This window comes from Photinus pyralis, unplaced genomic scaffold (assembly GCF_008802855.1).
Source record: "Photinus pyralis isolate 1611_PpyrPB1 unplaced genomic scaffold, Ppyr1.3 Ppyr1.4_LG1, whole genome shotgun sequence".
Classification (NCBI taxonomy): Eukaryota; Metazoa; Arthropoda; class Insecta; order Coleoptera; family Lampyridae; genus Photinus; species Photinus pyralis.
The window spans coordinates 40,472,070-40,478,069 of NW_022170249.1; positions in this window are offsets into that span (position 1 = coordinate 40,472,070).

Below are 6,000 nucleotides of genomic sequence, written 5' to 3' on the forward strand. Positions count from 1 at the left end.
CAAATATCATATAACTTATAACGTGCTGTAAATCGATTCTATTCCAGTAATTTCACTTGCGTCCCGATTTGATAAATGCAAATAAGCGAAATCGTGCTAATCAAGTAGTAAAAATTCAATTTAATTAACTCAAAAGCGCCGCTATATATAACTCAGTTAACGATGTAATCTCGTTTTATTGGATATAAATGTAGTTAATGCCAAGATGTTTCTTAAGCACTCCGGATATTTTAATTTTATCGGAAATTGAGTTTATTTACAGCCGTTTGCATCGGAAAGATTGAGGAGCTTCATTATGTCGCTGAAGAGGATCGTCAAGTTTCATTTATCGTATTCACGTATTCAAGAATAGAATACGATTTCATGAAGCGAATTTTTAGAAATTCGTTTGGTGCATAAAATGTAATTTATTCATACTTCCGCCTCTGGTTCCTTAGTTCATTGATTTTACTTTTTTTTAAATTTTTACATAGTTTACTACCTTTTTTTTGGAAAGGGTTCGAGTTACTTGCTTCTTGCAATATACCAGTCATGCAGGAAAAATAAAAGATAAAAATGTAACGACCCGATTTTTAGAAATCACTAGAGAAGATATTGGCGAAGGTTCAACATAATAAGAATTATAATTTTTTTCCACTAAAACATATATTTTTAGATGACAAATTCGACTGCACAATTTTGTTTTTTTCTAAAATTATACGTGAAAAGCAAATTGCAATAGGAGCAGTATTATTTTTTTAAATATCAAACTTATTGGCGCTCGTATTTTTATACATTTTAATATAAATGCCTTACTTACAGAACATTATTTTTCAGGCAATCGCTGATCTTCAAACAAAACTAGAAGCAAAGAGGGCGAAGTTTGAACGTTTTGGACCAATACTACAACCGGCACCCATCGTTGTAGGTCCTAGCATTTGAAAAGGCTATTAAAGCCGTTGATGCATGCTTTAAAATCATACATGCTATCCATGCCCTCTATCCGTTGGAATCCGAAGCAGTGTGGTTATTCATTCAAAAAGCAGTTTATGAAATCAAATCGGAATGGGATATCAATATATTATTTGTTACTGTATTTTGATCAAGAATGTATGTTTTTTTTTACAATTTATAATAAGCGTATAAAGGATGCCTACTTGTTTTCATTGTTTCGAAGTTTTTCCATCTGTACCGCAACTTATATTTCATTTTTAATTTTCACATAAATTTGATATAAATAACTTATATAGATGCGGGGAGGGTAATTGTCAAAGAGATTTATTATAATCTTAAATCCTTTAGAAAATATTTAAATAAACATAATATTGTGGCGGCCAGCGCCTAAAACATATACAATTAAGCACGGCTGAGACTACCCCCAGCTCGGCACGGCAGTCAAGCACGGCCGAGAACACCCCGGGGCGAGCAAGCACGGCCGAGACATGCAAAACGGTTTCTCCCCACTCCAACAGACTGCCTTTATAAGGCGAGCCAGCAGCAGAATAAATCAGATGCACCTGTTTCCTTATAGCGGTCATCTCACTAATACTGTGTTGTCTCATAGCCAGTATTCAATTTTTGGCAGTGTTCATAATAGCCTGCCTCACCAACCGCCGTTCACCGAGCCCGGTAAACACAATCAGGTTACCCCAGCCGGCGTTCACCGAGCCCGGCATTCCTACCAGCAGCCACCGCGGACAGTACGTCGCGCCCATGCCCCTACGACGCCCAGGAAGGTGAAACGCCAGCGACGAAACGAGATCCGCCGTTTCTTCCAGAGGAGCCCATTTCCGACACCCGTTTCGCCGCTACCGCCTAGCCCGACGAAACCACAACGCGCCTGGAAGCTACAGCCCATCGAGCAGCCCGTTTCCTACGGCAACATCGATCCCGGAACCGTAGCGCCTAACGATCCCCGCCGGTTCATCGTACGCGACCGTCATCGGAAGCAACTGATCCAGCACCTGTTCGGGGACGACTGAAAATTGCACATACTGTAATATAAATATAATGTTAGGTAAATTTATATAGGACACGATAATAAACATGCACGCATACAACCAAACTGGTGACCCCGACGTGATCAAGAATCCAAGATGCCCGACCAGGAGCCAGGCGCTGCACAACCAAACATGAACGAAGAGGCATACCGACCGGTAGTCCACAGAGTTCAAATGAAGCTACCTCCATTCTGGCCCGTAGACCCGGAATTATGGTTCGCACAGGTCGAGAACCAATTCAGAATCTGCGGCATCACGAAGGACGAAACAAAATACGGATACGTCGCCAGCAGCCTGGAAGCGAAATATGCATGTGAGGTGAGAGATATCTTAACAAACCCGCCGCAGGAAGACAAATTCGGTAAGCTAAAAACCGAACTCACGAAACGACTGAGCGCAACGCACGAACAGAAGATGAGGCAACTCCTAGAGCAAGAGGAACTCGGGGACAGGAAACCTTCCCAATTCCTGAGGCACCTGCAAACTCTGGCCGGGACATCAGTACCAAACGACCTGCTGAAGTCAATATGGGCAAGCAGACTACCAGCCAATATTCGTACAATCTTGGCAGTCCAACCGCAAGCCACACTGACGGAAGCAGCGGAACTAGCAGACGCAGTCCATGCAACAGCAACCCCGCAACTCCACGCGGTACAACAGAACAACACGGTGCAAGAAGCTATCACAAAGCTCACCGCAGAAATCGCAGAGCTGAAACTACAGTCGAGAGGACGCACCCGCGACAGACGAGGCGATAACGCAAGACGTCCCAGCCGAGGCCGATCACCGCAAAAACAGTATGACACTTGTTGGTACCACTACCGGTTCGGGAACGACGCAAAGAACTGCAAACCACCATGCAAAAAGAGTTCGGGAAACGAACAGGCCAGTCGTTGAAGGCGGTCTACGACTCGCACAACACACCACGCCGCCTACACGTTACAGACAGACTAACAAACATAGAGTTCCTAATCGACACTGGAGCCGAAGTTTGCACTTTCCCAGCCCGCAAAGTTAACAGCAAAAGACCGGCATCCTCATACAAGCTCTATGCAGCAAATGGAACAGCCATCAACACATATGGCACCATCAACATGAACCTGGACCTACGACTTCCCAGAAGTTTTCCATGGAGGTTCATCATCTCAGACATCGAGAAACCCATTATCGGCGCAGATTTTCTTTCGCATTACGGACTACTGGTGGACGTGAAACACCAGCGACTAGTAGACTCGCAGACCTCACTAACACACCAAGGACGGAAGGCCACAAATCATGTAAATATTGTATATAGCACCTGTAAGGCGGAAAAATACCACGCACTGCTGAAAGAATTCCCAGCACTGACAAAACCCGCAGGAATCATGGGAATCCCGAAACACGCAACGAAGCACCACATTCAGACAACGGACGGTCCGCCGGTAGCTCACAAGCCGAGAAGGTTAGCACCAGACAAGCTGGAGGCGGCACGGAAGGAATTCCAATTGATGCTCCAGTTGGGAATAGCCCGACCTTCGGCCAGCCCATGGGCATCGCCATTACACCTGGTACCTAAGAAAACCAGCGAGTGGAGACCATGCGGTGACTACCGGGCACTTAACGCCAGAACCGTACCAGACCGGTATCCCATCCCCCACATAGAAGATTTCGCCCAAGAACTCGCCGGGAAAACAATATTCTCCACTATAGATCTCACGAAGGCGTACCATCAAATACCCGTAGCCGAGGAAGACATACCAAAAACAGCGATAACAACCCCGTTTGGACTCTTCGAATTTCCTTTTATGACGTTCGGACTTCGCAACGCAGCACAAACATTCCAACGTTTCATGGACGACATTCTACGCGACCTGAAATATTGCTACACATACATTGACGACATCCTCGTGGCGTCCGAAAGCGAGGAGCAACACGTGGAACATTTGCAACAGGTTTTTCAGAGGTTAAGCGAAAACGGGTTGGTGATCAATCCAGACAAATGCAAGTTCGGCAAAAACGAGATACAGTTCCTAGGGTACACAGTGACGAGCCAAGGAACACAACCACAGGAGAGTAAGGTGCAAGCCATCCGAGAATACCCACGCCCCGACACAGCCAAGAAACTAAGGCAAGTCTTAGGTATGATAAATTATTACCGCAGATTCGTCAACAAGGCAGCGGAAACACAAGCACCCCTCCACGATCTGCTCAAGGGAAGGTTGAAAGGAAACCAGCCGTTACACTGGACACCGGCAGCCAGCGAAGCCTTCGAGCAATGCAAGCAACAGATAGCACAAGCCACCCTGATTCACCATCCAGTAGCGAACGCGCCATTAGCGATCACGACGGACGCATCAGATTTCGCGCTAGGAGGTGTAATCCAGCAGTACGTTAACGGAGACTGGCATCCGCTCGCATTTTTTTCAAAGAAACTTAGAGCGGCAGAAAGCAAATACGGCGCCTATGATAGGGAACTCCTGGCCATCTACAAAACGATAAAGCATCACCGCCACATCCTCGAAGGACGCACATTCGCCATCTATACGGATCACAAGCCAATTACCTATGCATTCAGCCAGAGGCCCGAAAAATGCACACCCAGGCAATTCCGATATTTGGACTTCATAGGTCAGTACTCAACGGATATCCGACACATCGCCGGTAAAGAAAATGTCGTCGCCGATACCTTGTCAAGAATCGACCAAATAAACGGCGGAATCAATTTCGAAGCTCTAGCCGACGCCCAGGAAAACGACCCAGAGCTACGAAGATTACAACAAAGCAATACAAGCCTACAGCTGAAAAACGTACCCACCCAGGGAAACAAGACGGTATGCTGCGACGTATCACAAGAAAACGCACGACCATACCTCACGCCCCAGTTTCGAAAGATAGCATTTGACAGCCTGCATCAACTATCCCACCCAGGATCGCGAGCCACAGTCAAACTCATTGCTAGTAAGTTTGTATGGCCCGTGATGCGAAAGGACTGCAACCGATGGGCCAGGCAGTGTCAACAATGCCAACGCTCAAAAATCATGAGGCACAACAAAACGCCCGTGACAACCTTCGCACCTGCAAATAGTCGGTTCGAACACATCCACATGGACATCGTAGGACCCCTCCCCGAAAGCGAAGGACAAAAGTATATTCTGACGTGTATCGACCGTTACACACGTTGGGTGGAAGCGACGCCATTAGCAAACATCGACGCCGAAACAATCGCCAGGCAGTTCGTCAACACTTGGGTTGCGAGGTTCGGGGTCCCATTACGAGTCACGACCGACCAGGGACGCCAGTTTGAAGCACACTTGTTCCGGAGCTTGGAGACGCTGATCGGGTTCCAACGGATAAGAACCACGGCTTACCACCCCCAGGCCAATGGGATGGTCGAGCGTTTCCACCGCCAACTCAAGGCATCCCTCCGTTGCCACGACCGTGCCTGGACACAAGCACTCCCCCTCGTGCTCCTCGGAATAAGAAATGCGTGGAAGGAGGATATTAAGGCCACAGCAACGGAAATGACATATGGCCAAGGCGTCCGCCTCCCAGGGGAATTCTTGTCCGACTCCACACGGGACACCCAAGTGGAAGCAGAAACCTACGTTACGCAGTTAAGGAAGCAAATGCAAAGCATGAAGCCAACCCCAGCGTCGAATCACAATACACAAAAAAGTACATTCCAACTCAAGGATATCGACACAGCAACGCATGTGTACATCCGAGTGGACGCAGCGAAACGACCACTACAGGCACCCTACGAAGGACCATATCCTGTAGTTACAAGAAACGACAAGACTACAACGATTCGACGGCACGGTACAGACATCACCGTTTCCAACGACAGAGTGAAACCAGCCTACCAAGAAAGGGACGAAGAGCAAGCAGACACCTCAAAGGTAGTACCACCATCGCCAGCTCCACTAGCAAAGCGACCCGTAGGACGACCACCGAAACTATCAATACCACCAGCAGAGGCGCAGACAGCGAAGCGACCTGTTGGGCGGCCACGCAAATATAGAGAAGAAAAACCACAGCAAAA